This window comes from Fukomys damarensis, unplaced genomic scaffold, assembly GCF_012274545.1.
Source record: "Fukomys damarensis isolate Sample0158 unplaced genomic scaffold, DMR_v1.0_HiC HiC_scaffold_28, whole genome shotgun sequence".
NCBI classification, from domain to species: domain Eukaryota; kingdom Metazoa; phylum Chordata; class Mammalia; order Rodentia; family Bathyergidae; genus Fukomys; species Fukomys damarensis.
Genome location: NW_022900940.1, coordinates 34,875,952 through 34,899,870, shown reverse-complemented (window position 1 = coordinate 34,899,870; position 23,919 = coordinate 34,875,952). Strand labels below are relative to the sequence as shown.

The 23,919-nt window shown below is 35.5% G+C and overlaps 1 protein-coding gene across 17 annotated transcripts in view; it reads right to left on the bottom strand.

Annotated features, from left to right (window-relative positions):
- Positions 1-23,919, bottom strand: part of Tbc1d5 (TBC1 domain family member 5) — a 552,135-nt gene that overhangs the window by 417,762 nt on the left and 110,454 nt on the right. For 2 of the 17 annotated variants that reach the window (XM_010612792.2, XM_033757110.1), the window contains one exon: positions 7,978-8,011. The exons of the other annotated variants lie outside the window; for them this stretch is intronic. The gene's annotated coding sequence lies outside the window, so the exon portion shown is untranslated. The remainder of the gene's footprint in view (positions 1-7,977; positions 8,012-23,919) is intronic. 17 annotated transcript variants of the gene reach the window in all.

Sequence of the window (23,919 nt, the reverse complement as noted above, 5' to 3'; positions counted from 1 at the left end):
CTAAAATTTAGAAAAGGATCCCTTCTGACCTGTATAGAAAGGGCCATATGAGTCACTTATAGTTACTCCCACAGCTATCAAGGTAGCTGAAACTCAGCTACACCACTCTAGAGTAAAACAGAATTCCAGGGAATCCGACTCTAGGAGGCCAAGAGACAACTCACTCAAAGCCCTGCTCTCACCACACCGGAAGCTGGTGAGTCTACGCACGGCTGAAGAAGGAGAACTACAATCTAGACGTAGACTCTTATATTGTGTCATACTGTTATGAGTTATTATACTTCTAAATTAAGAGTTTATGAGCTTACAGATGGTAAAAATATGAAAACTTTTTGTGCTCTGGGAATCCTAATCCCCAATTTAGCTGTCTAAGAGATGCCTTTACAAATTGCTGTGACCCCTTAGCTAAAAATTTAAAACAATGAATCAAGGATTTGATTCTACCTAAGATCAGTGGGGATTGTAAGACTTGAATAGGCTAAAGTGACTCCATGCTAATAGGCCAGACTGTGCTTCTTCATATGCTAATTGCTACCTTGGTTAACAGCCCACCCAGGGGCAAATGGTTTGACAAAAGGTGACCCTAGAACATTTCCTGCATAAGATAAGCAATGTGTTTGCAGTCTTGTTCTGTGAATTCCCTGACTCTTTGTTTAGAAAAACCTTATAAAAAGTACCTCAGCCCCTGAGCAGTTGCCTCTCTGAGCCACCTGGCTCCGGGAGTGCCGTCTGGCCAGACTAATAAAGGTCTCTTTACCATCTAGGCTGGTGTGTTCCTTCCTGAGTTTCTCGGTTCTCTGTTGTGTTCGCGGAGCCTCGCTGGGTGTTAGGGCCCAGCATCGTGGAGGCCTTTCGGCTGTTCACGCTCCGTGGAGTGGAAGTGAGACTTTAGGTCTTACAGCAGAACAAAGGCCATTATTTAAGCAGTGACAGTTTGTAATTTAGCACATCTGGGTGTCCTTGGTCTGGTCAAGAAAAAGAAACAGGCTCCCACAAAAGCAGGTTGTAGCAAAACCGTTATCTATAGAAACAGAGCTGTCAGGGCAAAGAACAGCAGTCACAGGGAGGGGAAAGATTAGAGGGGAAGGTGACAGAGAGTATTAGTTATGGTCTTTAGGGTTTCTTCTAAGAATTAAGACTTAGGTTTTGTTTGTTTCTTAAGTTTTGTCTTCCTCATCATCTAGAATTCATTCTTTGATTTTAGAAAACATAAACTTAGCTTATCAGACATTTAACAGGTAGGGAATTATATTTCCCTTATATCGTTTGGAGGTGCTATTTCATCACCTGTATCATCCCTGTATCAGTCAGTATGATCAAGAGCAAATAAATAAAAGTAAGAAAATTTTAATTCTGAGGGGGAAATGTCCACTGGTCAGTTAACTATGGAGAGAAAACAGAGCTAAATGATATTTTGAATTGATATATATAACTACTATATGAGAAAAGTAAGCATTAAGAAATAATTACTTTTCTACACTGCTACTTTGCTAAAAGTCATTTGTTATTTATCACTGATATAAGATATACTAAATCACAAAATAATAATGGTAAATAATAAGTATTGGAAACATACACTGCTGATGGAAATAATAAACTGGTACAGCCACTGTGGAAAACAGTCTGGCGGTTCCTCAAAAAGTTAAGCATGAAATTAAAATATGACCAAAATAAAATATGACCAAGCAATTTTATTCCTAGGTATATGCCCAAAGGAACTACTAAGACCATGCACATTCATAGCAGCACTATCACAATAACCAAAAGAATAGATTTGTTAATATATATATATAGTGCACCAAAAAATCTGTATAGTATACACATATAATGGAATATTATTTTTTGCAAAGGAATGAAACACTAGTAAGTGGTACAACTTGGATCTGAACTGAAAAGATTATGCTAAGGAAAGAAGTCAAACCAAAAATAAAAAAAAAAAAACCCACATATTGTATGATTTCATTCTGGTGAAATATACAGAAAAGTTCACAGAGACAGAATGCAGATTGGTAGTTGGCAGGAGTGTTGACAAAACAGAATAAAGAGAAACTGCTTGATGGGAAAGGCATTTTTGCTTGGACTGATGTAAATATTTTGAACTGGATAGAGATAGTAAACACCTCACTACTGTGAATATAGCAAATGCCATTGAGCTGTTCACTTTAAAGCTGTTGCCTTTAAATTCCACCTCAACAAAATAAAAAGATAAGTTTTTAGTTCACCCTTTCCTAGTTTTTAATTTCCAGAGTTCTCAAAGATTTCCACAAGCTACCAGTCTTTAAAGACTCTTAGAAACTAATATTTATAATTTTGAAAAAAATTTATCTGAGATTCACTAATCGTTTAAGATTCTCTTCAGGGCCGGTGATTTAGCTCAGCGGTTCGGCGGCCTGCCTTGCAAGCGCAAGACCTGAGTTCGATCCCTGGTACCAAAAAACAAAGAAAGAAACAAACAAAAAGACTCTCTTCAGTTCCCCCATTAAATTTTAGAATAGATTTCATTTTTAAAATATTACATCAATCCATTTCTTCATAAGATTAAGAGTAACTTTCTCAGTGGCACTGTGCCTGCCTTGCAAGTGCAAGGTCCTGGGTTCAATCCCCAGCACCGCAAAAATAAACAAACAAACAAATAAATAACTAGAGAAGTGAAAAAAATAAAATGTACCAATAAAAGTTTTTTTAAAGAGTTTTATCTTTTTTGCATTTTGCTATATTAACCAAACTTTCTAACACAAAATTTTACTGTTATAACCAGAAAAAAAAAAAATGCCAGCAACTTACTAAAAGGATAAAAGGATAGAAGAGATTGCTGTGGGAAAGGATCTTGGTTGTGCAAAGATGATATACAGGATTTGTTTCAAACCAAGAATGATTTAAAGGCACCAGAACGGACATTCAATTTACACAGATGAAACAAAAAAAGAATACAGAAATATACACTTAACTATATAGGCACATCTCTATCAGAACTTGATTCTCTTTTCAAATTCTGAGATGTGATTATTAATGCCTGTGTTGTGTTTTTCCTAATGAAAAACACACTAAGGGCTCTAGAGATTTTTAGCAGTTACCCAGTTCTTCCATCCAGTCACTGGATAGCCTATAATAAATGAAGAGTTAGAGGAGAAGCAAAGAGATAAAAAGGCAGCTTGATAGGCAGAAAAGAAAATGTGTCACTCCTTTTATTGTCCTAACAAGTCAGATATGAACAAACATACAAGTGATACAAAGCAAGGTTTTCGAAACTGCATACCGAAGACTACATATTGACACATTAAGTAGGAAAATAAATTTAGTTTTGGACCTTAGCATATATTAAATAAAATATATAAAGAATAGACTAGAGTATATCCAAAGTAGTTGTAAAAATCAATGCAACTTTTATTTCAATTAAACTTATACTTCTTGGAACTTGCTCAAACTATATATACTTATAGGTTGTGATGGACATTAAAAATGGAAGCTGAGGCACTTTCAACTTTCACTGAGAAAGAAATTAGTAAAACAATCACAATACCTTAAAAAAAATAAATACCTCAAAATTAATCTAACCAAGGAAGTGAAAGATCTCTACCATTACTGTGGTAAGGAGTTGAAAATGTTCCATTTTAAAATGTATTATGAATAAATGCATATTTATCTTCCAAGAGAACTTTGCGCAAATCTGCTTTATACCATACCTGGTGGGCCAATATAAACTGAAGGGGAATAAAGAAAGAAAGAACATCTGAGTTCTCCCTCACCTAAGTGACTGAACAAACATCTACCTACAAAAATAAACAAAATAGTTTAAAATACTTCAGTCCTGATAGACACCCTAAAACACAACCAAGTAAAAATGGGGGATAAATGTCAAAATATTTTATTTAGGCTCTTGGGGTGAGTGATATTGGCTTACTACTCAGTAATCACTCTTTCCATTACCTACTTTAATTCCTAGAAGAGACTATTTTATACTATAAACAATAAAAAAACTAATCCATACATACACAAAGACCTCAATATAAAAACAAACCACTTGTTTCAACTTCATTTAACTTTTTACTTCAAAGACTGAAGTATAACAACAAATCTATTCTAACACATAGTTAAATATCACATTTTAAAAATCACATTAAAAAAACGGAAATTTGACATTTGAAAATGTAAAAAAATTCCACTGAAAGTGGATTTCAAAGCATTAATAAAATGGAAATCTAGAATATGGATGCATCAGTAATAACAAGTGAATATTATTTGTAAGTACAAACTTAACTTCCACAGACTTCCTAGAGAAAATGAGAAATACTGCCTTTAACACTGTGAAGGTAGTATACCACCACAAAGCACATTTGACACAAACATTTCTACACAAAACCTTGAAGAACAACAGCTTAAGTTCTTAAAATGGGTTTTACAATTTAAACAAAGAAACTCCAAATAATAAATTAATAAACATATTATCATCTATCTCTAAATTTCATTCTCTATTAATCTTTAACATTCAACAAGCTATTAAGAACTTACTGATGGCTCAGAATATGTACAAAAGGATAGCAAAAGCTAGGTAATATAAAATATAAATAATAAATAAGTATAGGCAGCAACTACTTGAACAGCAATACACTCACATAATTTTTCTTCTATAGTTCAATTGAACATTGCTAACCATTAAAGCAATGCATGTTTCTGTATCTCATCTTTCCTTTATAAAAATAGACTATTTTTACCCTACTGATAGCTTTCTACAGTGAAAGACGCTCAACATCTTCCAACTACTTTGATATATGTGTACTGTATCTGATAAATGTGTAGTTCAGTAACCTTAATATATATTGTCATAGTATTTCATCATCACTATTCAAGCAATGATGGCTATTTCTTCAGGAAGTGTGAATGCAATCCAAAGAATAAAGCTGATATTACAACCAATGTTTTTAGTAGTATAAACCACTTTTTAAAATTTTTTGTTTGTTTGTTTGTTGGTTGGTTTTTCGGTACCAGGGATCAAACTCGAGTCCTTGCGCTTGTGAGGAAGGCGGTGGAACCACTGAGCTAAATCCCCGGCCCTAAGACCAATTTTTAAATTTCAAACTAAGATTCAATTTCTTACACTGCTAGAATTATTAATTAACCTTGCACTAACATAACAAACTGACATACTCTCAGAAAAAGTAAGAAAGAAAAAAAGTGCTATAGAATGAATAAGGATATACAATCACTTCTATAATAAAATTATATGAAATTAGACTTCTCAGCAATCCGTATGCAGGATTGTTTACCACTATCTCAATGAAGGATGTATCAGTTCTTTTTCTAGTTCCTGTATTCCCTTAGGAATTACATAAATATTGAGAAATTCGCAAATAGATATACACATGCACATATAAAAATTGTTGTCAGTGTATAAGTTACTGTTGCCCTGGGACTGCAATAATTTATGTAACATCTGTTTTCATATTTCTCTAATTTTTTTTCCTAATTAATATGCATATTTAACACATAAGTGCTCAGACCACCTCTTTTTTTTTTTTTCTAACTATGCCTTGCTCTGCTTTTTGAAGTTGTATACTCGAAGGGAAAATTTTAGGATGGAGGAAAACCATAACCTTATTGAAGGCACTAATTCTAAAACATTAACAAATTTGAATACCAAACAATTTTCAAGAAAATAATGAAGTCATGGTTTTCCTAAGTCCATTTCAACGTGCTAGCGATAGTCATGTAGTAAATAAAGGGCTAAAATACAACGAAGCCAATAAAATTAATCCCAATATTATCTTAACTTACTTGATTTCTGTCATAAAAGCAGACAAATTTTATAATCTGTGATTTCCCATCTTGACAACATTGATAAAATGTGGGAGAAGTTCAAGCCTGGCTGGGTCAGGTGCGCTGCACTGTCTCCTGAGCTAACTCGGAGACACTGCTAAGGCTGAGCTCTCTTAAGTGCGTAGATGCTGGGTCCAACAGGCTAAACCTCCGCCCCTAGTCCATGACTCCTTTGCCTCGCCCAAGAAAAATCACTCCACCATGTCTGGCCAATAAGATATCGCCAAACCTTAAATGTTCCTCCCATGCTCCTCACCCACGGTTCCCTATATAAACCTGTGCATTTCCTCAAAAAGTGAAAGCTTCCGGAAACCTCCCCGGAGTCATCCTGGTGATTCCATGCCTTGCCCTCCCAGTTCGAGCTCCTGAACCTTGTTCCGTGAACAGGCTCGTGGACGATAACAATAAAACTTTAAAAATTTTATGCCACACGAAACTAAAATAAATGAACACAGCCCATATAGGAAACATTAAGAGGTGTGTAACCAGTGACATCCTCTTTAAATTGCAAACTTTGAGTACTAGGACAATTCAAGGAAAAGGAAACTTTTAGCTATAAAGCTCAATCAAGTACAATCAACTCTAGAAAGCTCTTAACCTGTATTAAATAAGTCAAAAAGTAAAAATATTGCTTATGTTTATATTTTCATTGAAAAAGTAAAACTGGAAGATCAAACCAATGTTAAAAATTTATTACTAAGTAACAATACTTAGGATGTCAACACTCTAGCTCCATCTGTATTTATCTCAAGGCAGAATTAATCACTCTGTATTTTAACTGTCTAGTTATATACTTCATTTAATCATTTAATGTGTACAGTTTACCGTCAGGGCTATTTTAGGCCTTTACAAATACTAAAATTGCCTCACCCTTCATAAAATTCACATTTTATTTGGAGAAAGAGCATCCAATAACTCCAAATACATAAATGTAAACAATGATAATATGAAATGAAAAATACAGATGAGAAACCCAAGAGATTTTTCTAAAGGAAAGTTTAGTTAAGATCAGCAAGAAAGTGTTTCAGTCTAGGGCATAGCAAGTGCCAAGGTCCAGAAGCGGGTCAGTTAGTACATGCCTATAATCTCAGCACTCTAGGAAACTGAGGCAGGAGAATTGCAACTTCTGAGTCCCACTTGGGCAACTTAGTGAGATCCTATTTCAAAATAAAAAATAAAAAGAGCTAGGGATAAAACTCAATGCAAAGGTTTTGAGTTCAATACTCAGTATTAAGGGATTGGGGTTGGAATCAGGCGAGCATGTTCAAAGTCAAGAGAAATAACCACACAAGACAGTCCAATCACAGTTGGAGAGTGAACATATGAGCATCAAAATGAGGCAGAAAAGTTCAGCAAAGTTGCTGAAGCGTTTTAAATAATGTTGAAAATCAATTCTACTTTGAAAAATTCACAATTTGGCTAAATCATAGAGAAGGCCAAGTAAGACACCAAAGAGGAGTCAACTATGAGACTGGTAACTTTTGACTATGATGATAGTGGTAGTGATAAAGAAGGTAAAAGAAAATTTTGGGATAACAATCAGAAGAACCAGACTTCATAAGAGGATGTAGATAGAGAGCAATTTCATTAACTGATGTACAGAACCCTGAAAGAAAAAAAATCCAGAGGAAAAGACCTTAAGTTTAGACTTACACATGGTAAATGCAATGTCCTGCAGGCATTTCAATTTAAATGTCTAAAGCTACAAGAAGTTTCTGGGACGGAATCCAATTTAGAATTTGCCAAGATATGTGTAGTTAAAAAAAAAAAAACAAAAAAAACTTACATTCTTTTCCCAAATGAAAATATCTTCACAAAACCAATGCCTTTCTAGTTTCTAGCTATCACATCACATCAAAACAGGAAAAGTATGTGGTAATCCATAGTTTCACAACACATCTAGCCTATTAATGGTTAATGTGATACAACATATTTGCATTTATGTGTTATCTCAAACTGGTGTACAATATTCAGCATTTACTGAAATGGCTACTTTGGCACAGAATTATATTAAACACTTCACAAATACACTTTAGGTCATTAATCCTCACAACAATCTTAGAAAATAATTAACAGGACAACTTTTCAGGTGAGGACATTGCAGTCTACGGAAGTGTAAATTCCTCAGTAAAGCTAGGTAAGTGATAAAGGTTTCTTACTTACAGTTATCTGAATACACCTCCCATGTCTTTTTCCACTAAAAAGCAAAAAACAGCATGTACAATGTCAAATGTGGGGTTTACAGTGAACTGACTTCAGTTAGAATCCTGGCCATTGAAGACCACTTAAAACTGTTGGACTTACATTTCTTCAGCAGCAGTTCCTCCCTTAGTAGAAAGTACTGACACTTTAGCCTAAATAAAACCTATAGTCACTAGCCACCCAAGTTCATAACACTTAGGTTTGTTTGCTCACTGATGATCAAATCAAAGGAGATCACATATTTTGGTAAAAAGGAAAAGGGATTTACTCAAAGCTGGCTCTCAAGGAGATGAAGGAGTCCATTTGAATTAGCTCACCACTTTCTTCTTGGACTTGTGAATAAGGGTCTTTTGTAATAAGTGACAGAGAGGAGGAAGACAGATAATGAAAATCACCACACCTGCTTTATCACTTCCAGCCATCTTCAAATTTATTATCCCCTTTCCTGAAAAAAGCAAACAGGAATCCTGCCTCCTGGGATCAGCAGCTACATATTCTGTCCTTTTCTCTGGGCTGAGGAGGAAGGAGGCAGGACTGTTGGCTATGTGCTCAGAAGGAGAGAGTTTGGAAAAGTTGCTTACCTCCAAAAGGAAAATCTAGGTTTTAAAATTCCATTGTGAGACGCTGGTTACACTGACACAAAACATAGGGTTATGTAATCACCACTAACATCACATATTCCTGTACCATAGCGGTACCACTTGAAGGAGAACTTCTGGCAGAAGGCTATTCATGGATCTCATCTTCCTTCAATTAAAAGAAATGGGAATAGGTGTCCAGAAGTATCCTTCATGAGCTGCAGTAGCCTCACTAGATATTCCTTCAGGTAGACATATCCAGTTCTCAGGTAAAATGGAAATGAAATCTGCTCATGAGGGAGACACTAAAGGATAAGTCAATTCAGTATCTTAAAAGTTTCTCATGCAACCAGCATGGAAAACCCAGTCTGGAGAAGCCATGGAGAAGATCAGTCTTTGGGATGATACACAAGGAAGCAATCTCCTTCATTAATGAACATTTTTTTGTTCTGAATACTTTAAAAAGAAGAAGAGCCTTTAAACTGTTCTTCTGATCTCCATCTCTCCATATCTTGGTCTCTCTTGATCTCCCTTTCTCTCAAAACCAAAGGGCGTAAGGTCTACCTTATGGTCTACCATCTCCAGACTTTTACAACCCTCTACAAGTCCCTCGTGTATATTACAAATCTCTAGACATAAAGACCTTTGAAGATTTGAATGGCTATGTGCCAGGAACAAGGATGCTTGTTCTGGACATGTGCATGGATTTGTGCTTGACTAGGAGGGATGGCTTCATGAGTAAAAGACAGAAAATAGAGTAGAGCTGCTCTCATTGGGCAGTTCCAATGCTGGGTAACAGGGCAGAGATGCCAAATGCAGGTGGTTTCTACTCTGGGATAAAGGCAAAGTTGCCCCTCTCCCCCAGAGACAGTTCTATCTCTAGGAAATAAAAGCTGCACATACAGCATGATCTGATATTAGGTGGGCTATTCACACTGCATGTCCCCTGTTAGGACCATGCTGTACATATAATAATCCCTGGATGAGATGGCTAGCTAAGGCAGCCTGACCTCAAGAGACTGAACAGGATCTACACTTTTTTTTTTAATCTGTCCAGAAGTACAGAAGGGAATCTTAAAGGTTTGTATTACATCTTAGATGATTATGGGTAAGTCAATATCCATCCCTAAAATGTCACCTCTAGGTTATACAGTACTTTATGAATTTGGGACCAATATAAGATAAAGGACTTTAAAAGCTTGATTCTTCTCCAAATTAAAGTTTAAAAACACAGGGACTTAAACTTGGGTTTATAATAAGGGGCAAAAATAAAAGACTATCTAGCAATTTACAGCTCTTCTCTTTCCCCTTCTGGTTCTTAGTCATTCAAAGTCTACAGTGTTAACTAACAGGAAAAAGGTACTCAGAGTAGCTTTAAATATTAAAGGAAATACTGTTAGGACTTACATAAGAAAAAAGTGCTAATTCATCGCCCCCAGGAAAAGCTCTAACTGAATGATCTGTTTACAGTTATAGTTATAAACCAAAAACTAGAAAAAGATTATTATAATTCAGCTTAACTAAGAGTTAAATTTCTAATATATAATTTTATATTAAACAATTTTTTTAAATGTCCCCTATGGGAGCCCTTGGGCAAGAAGGAATACTGGACAAAACTTCCTCTGTGTCTGAAAAACAACTGAGTCAATTTGCTTCAGTTTATCTGCTGAGTGGCATCTCTAGTTCTTTCCCCAGAATGTTATTAAGCCCCACTCCAAAACTGTTATTAAAAAATTATACAGACATTACACATATATTTAAAAGGTTAAATTTTCTATGTTTAAAGCAATACAGTTATTTTAAGCTAATACAATACACTTAAACTTATAAAAACTGTATTAAAAATGAATGTTTTATAGTTTACTAAGATAATTTTTTTGCATTTTCCAATGTTAGGTTTTTAGTTATTTAAGAAACTAAGTTTAAAGGGTTAAAACATTGCTTAAATGAACACACTTTTATCTGAAAAGATATATCTGAAAAGATTCATATCCACCTGAAGACAAAATATGTTATAAAATTAAGCTTTAAATTAAATAGATGCAAAGCAACAATAAGTACTCTTTTATACAACACATTGTCTCAAGACCTTAGACATACAAATGATCAACATTTTCTGCATCTCTTTAAATTTGGTCCTGCCATTTAAAACTTGATCCATGTCTGTTGGCTTTTACAAAACAAACATTTTGTTACAGTATAAATGAGGTATATTTAGATGTCTATTTGTGGTATCACTATTACTAAATTTTTAAGAAGTCTGAAGATTTTTTAAAAAATTCTTGTCAGTATTTCTATTATAGGCAGCTAAGTTAGGTAGGAATAATCTAGGTGGTCAGATAGGGGTGGGCCCTTAAGGGAGCCACTGCAGAGGATGAGAACACATCACAAATGTGGCCTGAGGTGCATCTATTGAAGGCCAAGCCTCAAGATAAAGATGGAATGACCAGGCCTACATGCTTCCCCAAAGAATAAGCAATAACTTGACTTTGTGCTATAACTGGTATCACCTGGTTCAGTAGAGTTTAGACAGACATCCGTCACCAGGCGGGTGACTACAGCATCCAAACCCATGCCTTCCCAAAAGTGCCTTTGTTCTTGCTTTCCAATTACATCAATATTAGATAATCAGCTATACTACTGTAATCTTACTGGCTGGTTATACATTGTACTTTGCTTGTGATTTTTGTACGCTCTATAAAACGAGAAGTGACCTTTATGGCAACCCACTTTCAGAATCCCTCGTCTCTCAGGAGCTCTGTCTTAATAAATCTTTCCCACTCTTAACCTCTGATGCTCCTTCTTTGATTTTATATGACATCTCCTGCATCAGATACAACAGGTGAAATTGTTAAAAGGTTTATAGCTGTGAAGTTAATTATTGCTAGTCTAATGACATATTTAATACATTTGTTTCTCAAGTATACAGATTTTCTAGGATGCAGAATTTTTAAAAACATTTTATCGTACTGATGATCTCCAGATTAAAGTTATTTATGATGATGAAATTTTTCAGGCCTATGTCTAAGTGATTGTTACGCAACTGTATTATGATATAGCTAAATGTTCTTAAACATACAGTTGAAGTGCCATCATAATGATTAAAAATTGGACATTAGTAAAGTGCTAAATACATCTGTAAATTAGTATATTCTACTTAGGCACTTCATTAAAGAAATAACAAATTTAGGTAAAAGTTTATATCATTTAATATTTTATAATTGGAAAAGAGTATTCAACTGACAAAACGAAAATTTGTTTTAGAGATAATAAAAACCTAATAGTTCTAGTATAATAATGTCAATATAATTGTTTTTAAAAAGCTATTTGTTCTTGATTACAAATATCGTAAAACGTTGTAACTGTTATCTGTTAACCTTCTATATTAATTTTACTTCTAAATACAACCATGATTGATAAAATAACAGTTCTCAGGTAATACTTTGTATTTCAAAGTGCTCCATATCCAGATAAGATTATGATAGTCAAACAAATGGCTCCTACTTCAATACTGATGCAGTGAGCTCCTGGGTGCTTAACAACTAAGGCTTAGAGATCAAAGCTAAAAGAGATACCTGGAACAAGAGGACAGCCACTGTTCTGGTTCTTGCCCTCTAAGGTCAGCCAGGAGACAAGATGTGATAGTACCTTTCTAAAGAACTTTGTAACTCCAGTGAGTTATTCAATCACCTTAAGATGGAGACTGTTGGACTACAGAGGACAGAAGCTAGGCACTATATACTGAGCTAAAAGGAAGATCATTAAAGAGGGGGATGTTACCATACTTCCAAGGGAAACCATGTGGTCAAGTAAAGACTATGACCCATCATGGCACTTGACTCAACTGGTAGAGGAAAAAAATTACAGGGGCTGAACAGGTTCTGCGCATGGCCCTGACATAGGAAATCAGGGTATGGCAAAGCTGGCTGGGGAAGTAATTACAAGATTGTTAATTACAAGATCCCAGAACAGTTCTCAAAGTCCTGCAACTGGACTTCTTGCAAGAACTCAAAAAAAAAAAGGACACCTAGAAGAGCTTGCTATCTTGGCTTTCCTCACAATACCCTGCCTTGTTTTTTTCCACGTTGTACTGTTAAGTTTGCTTTTTCCTCTTCAGCCCTAATTCGCTCTTGAGAGCCAATTTCTCTCCCACTCTTCACTTTTATTTTTTCAAATAAACTTTGCCACTGCTTTTTGCTCTTTTTGTCCAATTCTTTGTTCAAGATGAGAAGAACCTGGAAACCAGCTCCAGAAAGAGACATGAGAACCACAAAACCCAGTAATGTTTATGTGTTGAGCCATATTTAGAAGGAGCTACCAGATAACACTTCTATTGAAAGAGAAATATAAGGGTGAATTTTTCTAATCTGTTTAGTACTTTCTGAGTTAGCTCTTTTAATTTAATGAAACCTAAAGTTGCCCATGGTCTTGTCTTCTGAATGTACAAAGGACTGACAGTCACTGGTATGAACTATTTAAAGCATGTAACACATAGATCTATTCGAATGACTTGATTTTGAGATTCAAGGAATTCAGCAACTCTCTGTATGACAGTTTTGAGTGCTTTTGGAAGAGTAAGAAATACACTGATAGTAGCTGGTTGCTTTTAGTATCTCTAGGCAAACTACTAAAGAAAAATAATGATCTCAAAGATTCAAATTCCCAGTTCCAGATAAGCATAAATAACAGAAAACCTTTAAGTATATCCTGAAGGAGAATCTTCTCTCCTTTAGCCACAGGTTTGAAGTTGCCCTCATAATGTGATTGGCTAAACTATAGCACACAAGTTTTAACATTCAGTCTCAAAGGGTATATGGGCATCAGTAAAAGGATGAAATCCTGTAAATTGAGATGGAAATATCTGGGAGGGGCCAGAGTAGGCTGGATACATGGAACTACTAAATTCTGATAAGAATGTTTTGCCAAAGGAAGAGATTTCCCCAACCTCACTGATACTGGCCTGCCTGAGGGAATTAATCCTAGATGCCTATGTAAACAGACCTTTCCTGATGCAGTTACCAAGCAAGACAGTGTCAAACGTCCTCAGTACCCACCCTCACCAACTACTTTTGCCTATAGGCCTATCAGCAGGATCAAGTCTCACAAGGCTCCTAAAGGTAAGGTACACAGCTTGACCAGTGAGAGGATATACTACACTCCCAAAAAACTTCTTGAATTTTCTAATTCTTACAACTAGACATCTAGGGAACTGATATGGGATGGTTTTCAAGAGTGTTCAAAAATGGTAAACAGAACATAAAACTTTGCTGAGGCTGAATTTCTTCTGATGGACTCCTTAAGCAAAAATTCTGGATTTAATTTACAGCTTCTGGAATTAAGAAAGGTGCTAATAAATTTATTTGGTTGTTATATGGATCAAAGACAGCCTACTGTGAATGAGCCTGATCTTCTTTGCCTTACTACTGATGAAGAATAGTCAAGTGCTCAGGGAAAAGGGAATGCTGAAGTGGATTTGCCAGGTAAAACCTACTCCTCCACACTGTAAGTATCACAAAAATGCACCCTTCACCAGTACCTTACAGATTTCTGAGGAGAGTACCAGTATCACTGAAGAGCTCTATCATTGCTTTCCTCTGAATGGTAAGTCTTACCCTTACAGAGAGGAGTATAGCTGCTCAGCTTGGAAACTTACATGAGATGAGTATAATTGGATCCCAGAGTGGCAGAGGTCAAATGACAGCACTCAACCACCAAAGATAAGACAATAATGAGCACTACAAGCAGAGTAATAATCAAAATGCTCTGACACGTGTACATCTATGACACTAGCAAACTAAATATGATGTTCCCAGAAGTGAAATAGAAACACTAAATTTGTACTGGATTTATATTAACAAAAAATATGAGAGCAAAAAATGAAAACTACTTTAAATAAAAAAAAAACAAAGAATCACATCCCCTCAACCAATTCGAAGACTTGTGCAAGTTTGTAGACCCAGAACATCTTGAATAAAGGAGAGATTGGGTTCCCCTTGAGGAAGGGCCTGATGTATTATCAAAAAGTTACACTGTCAATCTTTCTCTCATCCTCACCTAAAAGGGCCTATAGCTCTTCATCAGAGTAACTATGTATATCAAGGAAAAGGAAATGAACAAGCATTTAAGACTACAGGACACTGGTTTTAAACTAACACTGGTTCCATGGTTCCAAAACGTCATAGTGGCCAATGAGAAACGGGAAATGGCTAGATGTACAATTATATACCAATTTTCTTAGTTACTTTTCTCTCTTTGCTGCGACAAAATACCTGATACCCAAAGTTAAACAGGAAAGGACTTATTTAGTTCACAATTTGTACAGAGTTAAATCCCTAATTGGCTGGAAAGAAAAAGCAAGCAAGCAAGAGACATTAACAGTGTCTTTCTTCCCTTTTTATCCCATCCACACTACCAGGATTAGGGCAGTAACAAACCAATCACTCACCACTCACGTGTAGTGGTTTAGTAATCACACTATCTTAATTAGAGCAGCACACATTCCAGATTCAGCCACCTCTGAAAAAGACTGCATGAGGTTTTGGGGGGACATTTAGACACAAACCATAACACTGATTCACAGGCTGTAGTCAATGGTCTGGTTGAAAAGTCAGGGACTTGGAAGAAACATGACTGAAAAATTGGTGACAAAGACTTTTGGGAAACAGGAATGTGGACAGACCTTGCCATATGAACAAAGGATATAAAAATACCTGTATTCCATGTAACTAAATGTTCATTACCAAAAGGTGACCTCAGATGAAGAGACCTTTAATAATCAAATGGATATGATGACCTGTTCTGTGAAGAACAGTCAACCTCTTTCCTCAGCTACCCTGTCACTGTCCACTGGGCTTAGCAGCACAGACTTTCATTCAGTAAGGATGACCTGATAAGAGCCACTACTGAATACCTGATCTTCCAATAGCATAGACTGACAATACGTTCCCAATAAGGGAATCCTGAGGATGATCAGCCTGCAACAACATGGGTGACAGGTTGATTATATTAGACAACTTTCATCATGGAAAGGACAGCTCTTTGTCCTTAAAGGCACTTATTCTGGGTATAGGCCTGCATTCTCTGCACATAATGCTTCTGCCAAAACTACCATTCATAGACTTACAGGATGCCTCATCTGCTGTTACAATATTCCACACAGCCTTGTTTCTGACCAAGAAGCACACTTCACAGCTAAAGAAGTACAGCAACCAGCTCCTGGTCATGGAATTCACTGGTCTTACCATGTTCCCCACAATCTATATATAGCCTGATTGATAGAAAAATAGAATGACCTTTTGAAGATGCAATTATAATGTCAGCTAGTGCAATTACAGGGTTGGAGCAAGTTCTCCAAAAGTGTGAATATTCTCTGAATCAGCACCCAGCATGTAGTACAGTTTCTCCCATAGACAGGATTCAGAGGAAATGGTACCATTCACCATTACCACCAGGGATTTGTTAACAAATTTTGATTCCTGCTCTTGTGACCTTACACTCTACTGGCCTAAAATTCCTAGTTCCAGAGTGGGGAAGGCTGCTACCAGGAGACATAGATTCCATTGAACTAGAAGCTAAGACTGTATGGATCATTTGGGCTTCTCATGCCTCTGAGTCAACAGCTACAAGAGAGTCATGGGGGGGGGGTGAGTGATCCAGACTACCAAGAAGAAACTGGACTACTACTCCAGAATGGAGGTTAGGAATAGTACATTTATGGTGCAGGAGATTGCATAGGTCATCTCCTAGTATTACCATGCCCTATTATTACGGTCACTGGGAAACTACAGCAACCCAATCCAGGCAGGATAATAAATGGCCCAAAACCTTCAGGAATGAAGGTATCAGTCACCCTACTAACTAAAGAAACAGGACCTGCTAAAGTGCTTGCTGAATGCCAAGGTAACACAGAATGAGCAGAACAAGAAAAGTTATCAATATCAACTACAACTACCAGGTGCAGAAACATGGATTAAAACTGTCATATTTCTTTCCTATTTGTCAACATGCTTGTGTGCATATCCATATATTAAGGAGACATGTTTGCTGATTGGCTTTATATCGGTACTTAAGTATTGTTAAATCCACATTATAATATTAAGTTACAGAATGTCAGAAGAGTAAGAATCGCCCAAAGAAAAATACTGCCTTCTATTCAGGGGACGGAATTAGTACATTCATGTAGGCAAGATAAGTACCAATATACAGATAATTACAACTTACTATCATATTTGAAGATTAAGAATAGTTTAAGATGTGTCTGATTGTGAAGTTAACAAGGGGTGGATTATGACTATCAATTACAATCACTATTAATGTTATGTGGATTTGATTGGATTAAGAAACATCTAGCAAATTAGTAAAGGACAGTTTGGGTGTCTGTGCATGACTGACATGTAGACCAGCAAGGCCTGTGAGGGGAAATGACTCATCCCAGATGTCAGAGGCTCCAACCAATGGGCTTGTAGCCTGAAAACAATGAAAAGAGAAAGTAGTTTTCCTGTTTTGAACCTATCTCCTGCACCAGCATTTCTACATCACGACAGGTTGCTGTACTGTTTGTACCTTTCTTGAGTGCTGTTTTATTTTTAAAGTCCTAAGATCCCTAAGAAGCTGCCAAAATGCCCTGCACCTAAGGCTTTATTGATACAGTAATTTTATTGAATTAAACTGCATAACTCTGAGAGAAATAGTGTATCTAGAGTTTTAAATATAAAAATAGGCCATATCTAAAATTCATGGTTTTTCACAATTCACAGGTGCTCTAGGAACATAACTCCCATGATTACAGTGTCCACTATAGATATAACAAGACCCCCAAAGGCCCCCAAAACCTCATGTGTTTGGAAGGTGATTGGATTATAGGGGAGTAATAGGGTCTGGTCTGAAGAAGTATGTTACTGGGGCTTGACCTAAAAGTACATTTCCCTTCCCAATTCCTCCCTTCTTTCTCTGCTTCCTGGTTGCCATGACATGAGAATATTTACTCTGCCAGGCCCTTCTACCATGTTTTTTCTGCCATGAACTCTGCCAGGTCCTTCTACCATGTTTTTTCTGCCATGAAGCCAGCCAACCATGGGCTTTACCTGTGAATCAAAATAAACCTCCCTACTTTAAATTGTGGGTGTTAGTTATTCCTTCCTGCAAGGATAAAATGACTAAAACATAGACATAAAGATATGGAAAGAGCTCCAAAGAATGGAAAAAGCTCCAGAGAAATTAGCAACTTCTTACAGGCAATTTCAGGATTTCCATACGAACTATTTTCGTAACTAGGAAAGAACACCTTAGTTGGAACATCTTTAAAGTGGGGCAGTAGTTGTTTCTGGTGCTACACACCTGTAAGCCCCAGTACTCTGGGAGACTGAGGCAGGAGGATTCCAAGTTTGAGTACAATCTGGGAAACTTAGCAAAACCCTGTCTCAAATAATAAACAAACAAAAAAACAAGAGAGAAGAGGATGTACCTCAATGCAAAGGCTCTGTGTTAAATCCCCAATACAACTAAAGGTGGTGGTGGTGGTGGCGGTGGCGGGGGTGGTGGCAGTGCGAGGTTTCTAACAACAACAACAAAATGAAGACCACAAAACAGAGTCCATAGGGTCATACAGGATCATAAGACTACTGTATGCATACTATATATAAACTCAAACAGGCATAAATCACTTTAATCCTCAAGCATGAGGGTTTTTTAAAAACTAAGTACAAAAGGAAATGCTCTGTGCCTATTTTGATGCTCACTTGCTTAGTATATTTACAGCTGAAAATAAAAAAGAGTTGGTGCTTATAAATCACTTAACCTAACATCATCACCATCAATTTGCTAAGAGCCGTAATATTTTGGTATTCACTTAGTATTAGGGATCTACATCCACAAACACCCATCTTAAGAGTGACTGATATATTTCTCTTCTGGATAAATCTTCCCAGGATTGATAATATTCCTCTTCTGGGTCAGTGTTCCTAAACAAACACCGCTCTTTGGAGTAACATTTATTGCCTTGGGTGTGATGGTACATGCCTGTAATCCCAGTACTGGAAAGCTGAGGCAGGCTCACTGCAATCAGGGATTTAGCTCAGTGGTTCCAACACCTGCTTCACAAGCGCAAGGACCTGAGTTTGACCCTGGTACCAAAAAACAAAATGTTTTGGGCCGAGGATTTAGCTCAGTGGTTCCACCACCTGACTTGCAAGCACAAGGACCTGAGTTTGATCCCTGGTACCAAAAAAAAAGACAAAAAAATATGGTACCAACTGGACAAATAATAGATTTTTTCAATAAAAAATTTTAAAAAGATAACGTGGAGGTTGTGGTTCAATGATACAATGCTGGTAGGTTTGATCTCCAGTATGACCTCCCCCAAAAAGTCTTCACAAAGCAGCCTAGCTACATTTCCTAATGGGCCAGCTTTTCCAAGATAAACATGATTTAACAATGACCTTTTAATGAATGATACTCATCAGCATGATTTATTTTTTCTAAAGGACTGAGTCTCTTAAACCACAACAAATATTAGTCACATAATATTAATGACTTTTACAAAACCACACAACTCAAACACGCACAAGTAAATTTATAACACCCTCTAGATCTAAAATTATAGCAGAAATTAATTTTAAGTAATGTGCTAAATCATTATGTAATAAAAATGTATAGTTTTCCTGGCATTTTTAGCAACTAGAATTTTGTTTAGCAGCACTTCAGATTTTTAGAATTTAAAGTCCCATTGTCATCCCTGCATTATATTCTTAGGAGATTACACATCAGAAACAAATTTTAGGTGGGCAAAAATGTACTCTTTTAACAAGTCAAAAAATCTGATCATAGAGGAAAACAATGTCCACCACATGTAGAGGTCATTTTATCAACCCTTGTGATCAAAACTCAAAAAGTAAACTTTATGGTAGGGAAGTGTACTGGTAAATACTAACATGCTTATGTAACATACTCAATGCTGACAGACAAATCCCACCAGCCTTCTAAACACTTCCTTCAAAAAGTTTTCTTATCCAGTAATTCAATACAGAGGTTCTATGTATGCTTTATAATAATGAATGTAAGATGAAGACTACTCACCATATTATAGTGACCTCTGCACGACACTCTGTAATCCTAGACACATTTTATTTTTCAAGTTACCTATTCTAAACTGTGATGGACTAGAATGCAATAGAACTCTAATTCTACCACTGCCCAACTGCCTGGCTCCCCTCTCTCAATAAAATAGATCAGAAGCCAGTTAGAAGAATCTCCTCTCATTATTTTGTTTTATTCTTTACTCAAACCTTTAGTTATCCACAATATATGAAACATGAATTATAATAAATAATGCAAAGTATAAAAGGGTGACATACATTATTTTAGTAAGCAAAATTGTGGGGAGTAATTACTAATTTACATAATTTATTATGTTTGGATTAGACAAATAAAAATAAAAGCATAAAAAATGTATACTGAATATGAGAATACCCTTCAAGAGAGAAAAGCTAAATATATTATTTTATTGTAAAGTTTTATGGTTCACAGATTTCTTAAATTATTTTAGGAGCAAAACATACATTTTGATGGGGCCAGGGATTTAGCTCAGTGGTTCTGCCAACTGCCTTGCAAGTACAAGGTCCCAAGTTCAATCCCCAGTACCAAAAAAATACATACATACATACACTTTGATAAAGAGGTCATTTCCATATCAAACAAAAACAATAAATTAGCAAAAACAAGTAACCATATCACAGCCCCCAATGAAGAATCGTAACACACAACTTCAGATAAAACAAAAAAATCTGGCTTTAGATTTTGTATTGCACAATTTAATAAGAAAATGAAAATTGAAAAGAAATGGCTTAATCAAGTTCCCCTTCAACAATTAATTAAATTTTACTGAAGAGAATGATTAACCATGCAAATACTGCTATAACTATTACGATTAAAATTAGCTTTTTTCCAGAATATCTCTTTGAAAAGTAATTTATAGATAATACCCATAGAAAAGATCTAAAAAGTCAGGTACCTATTTCCAAAAAATTTAATTTAAACAAAGCATTTTTTTAAAAAAAATTGAGGCAAGGGATAGCTGGGGTTCAAATCTAAGCCGTATGCATGGCAGACAAGCACAAGCACTGAGCTGCGTCCCTAGCCCCACTGTAAAAAAATGTAAAAGAACAGCATTAAAATGGATGTGATAACCACTTATCAGTACAAACTGCAATTTAAAGTACACCAATAACTAGTATGCACTACAAAAAATTTTAATAACCATACATGGTAGTGAATAAAAAAAGAATACCAATTAAATCCAAATCCATTTTTAAGCTTTTCATAACTACCTGTACTAAGGCATAGGGCGCATTCTGTAGAACAATAGAAAAAAAAAAGGTTGAGTAAAAAAAAAAAAAGCTAGAGTATACATATTTATAAAATGATAGGCAGCAGGCCTTTACCTTCATTTCTAACTTGTGAAAAGCTAAAATTCCTTCAGAGCCTATAGGATCCAGATAGGACCTACAGTAATCAGGCACAGTATAAGTACCTGTTTATTTTTTATAGAACAGGCTAACAATTTTCTCTGCTTATGATGTTTATTAGGGATTATATTATTAAAATGGTGCATAATGCAGTTTGGTTGCCATTCTAAAACAAATGAAAGCATCATCTCAAAAGATTCAGGAAAAAAAAACATTTCAATAATAATAAAAGACTTATGATTTTAAAAATTAAAACAAATTTTAAGTGGAAATAGAAGAAAACTACCTTAATATAATGAAGTCACATTAAAATTTACCACATAATTTCCATAATTAAAAAACAGTATAGTACACGAATAGACAGATAAATGTCACAGAACAGAAAGTCTAGAACTAGGATCAGAATTTAACTCAGTGGTTCTGCCGCCTGCCTCACAACTGTAAGGTCCCGAGTTCAATCCTCAGTACCAAAAATAAAAACAAATAAAGTCTAGAACTAGAATCAGGTACAGATAGAAATATATGATAAAGAAGATACCACAAAGCATGAGTTCATTTTAAACAAAAGAATACATCTGAGGAAGAAAAGGATAAAATTTAATATTTCTTTCACTATTAACTAAAATTAACTTCAAATAGATAAAAAATTCTAATTGTGAGGCTAGAGAATTAGCTCAGCGGTTCTGGAATCTGCCTGGCAAGCACAAGGACCTGAGTTCGATCTCCGGTACCAAACAACAAACAAACAAAATGTACAAAAACTAATTGTGAAACAAAACAAAAAACTATACAAGTATTTAGGGGAATAAAGGTGACTCACTCCTATAAACTGAAAGTTGATAAAAGAAAAGGCTTTCTAGCTAGAGATAAACTTCAAATATAAAATTTTTGTGTGCAAAAATATATCCAAACAAAATATAGAACATAATTAAAATGGAAACATTTGCCATATGTATCACAGATAAATAGCTAATGTTTCTTTAAAGAAATCTGAGTATGGGCTGGGGATTTAGCTCTGTGGCATAGTGCCTGCCTTGCAAGCACAAGGTACTGAGTTTGATAACCAGTACGGGGGGGGGGGGGCCGTCCTGAGTATGAAAAAAACACCAAATGTCCTATAGAAAGTAGTTCTTATACCTACGAAAAAACATGCATCTACCCATAAAATGAATACAAATTAAATGGGCACCGAAAGACCATTTTTCATCTTCCATACTAAGAAAATCCAAACTTTCATAGTATACTCTATTGGGAAGGCTGTAAGGAAATAAGTACACTCATACACTGTAGGTAGAAAGACAAAAGGAATGGCACAACTTCCATGCAGGCAAACTGAGTAATATGTAATAAATGCAGTATGTGATCCTGGACTAGATTCTTATTGAAGAGGAAAATGCCATAAAACATACCAGTGGGTCATTTAAAAAAAGTGGAATATGGGTAATGAATTAAACATAAGTATTTTTATATATGATAAATATCCTGAAGCAGATCATACTACTATGGAAAGAGAATATTCCTATCTTCAGAAATACACACTGAATTATTTTTAGGAATAAATGTCCGTGATGCACGTAATCTCTACTCAAATAGTTCAGGGAAGAAAAAAAAAGGCCTCTGTTCGGGGTGCGTATGGTATGTATGCATGTAATAAAATATTTGGGGTGATAAGATGATAAAATATTAATAGATTAATCTGACTAAAGACTGTACTATTTTTATTCTTACAACTATTTTGTTTGAACTTATTTCTAATAAAAATCTTAAGCCAGACATTTACTATTTTTCCAACCATATTATTTTCACATTATAACTGAAGAAAATGGGAGGCATAGCTTTGTGAAACCAGGAGGTAAGCCCAGTACTATAATACCTCGGTTCACAACCGTTTCTATGTGCAAACAGTTCAGTTCTCAAAAGTGTTTGACAAATTTTACTTCAGTTCATCAACTCCACATTGAGTGACAAACACAGCTGGAGCCCTCTTCTCCACACAAACCAAAATGTGGCCATCTTCACACAAATGCAAATATGATGATCCTCCCCCAAATTATAAAACACTAAGTTTGTGAAAAGAGGTGCCACTGTATATCTTCTCCAGAGATTAGCATATTTTAACAATCACAATATATACAACTGCTTTTAGTCTTCTTTTTTCTTTTACAGCTCTAAGATTTCTGATTCAGTTTAGCCTTCCCAATCTTAAACTTTTAAAATTATCATAATTCTCCTTTTTTCTATTTCCCCTACCCAGAGTTTACTGTCACTACAGTTATATCCTGTCTCTGCAACTCCAGAATAGAATACTCTGGCCAATTTTACATTTTACAATTCCCAAAAGAATAGCTTATATTTTGGATTATGTCTTTCATACATTTACTACAGCTAGAGGACAGAACTATATATTTAACACTATTTTTTGTCCAATGACAAATACAAAGTCCATTCTATACTAGGGATTTAGTAAACATTTTTTTTAACTTTAATGTTTGACTTGTTCCATTGCTCATGATTTTCCTCCTCCTAGCCAATTTAACATACTTGCCAAATTTCTCTATTTCCATTTACCCATCAAACTTGACTAAGATCAGTTCAACATTTACATTCTTCAAGGGCCTTCTCACATCAACTGTCAATGTCTACATGTTTAATCCCTCCAGCATACAAAGGCAATACTTGCATTTTTTTAACTTAGCGTAGTATTAGAAAGTATGCTTTATATACAAAACATCATGACAATTTCAAAAGGTATCTTTATCTCACATTTTAGTTAAAATACATAAATTTGAAAAGCTACTTTGTGCACCTTCTAAAGGAAAACATGTGTGTGTGTGTGTGTGTGTGTGTGTGTGTGTGTGTGTGTG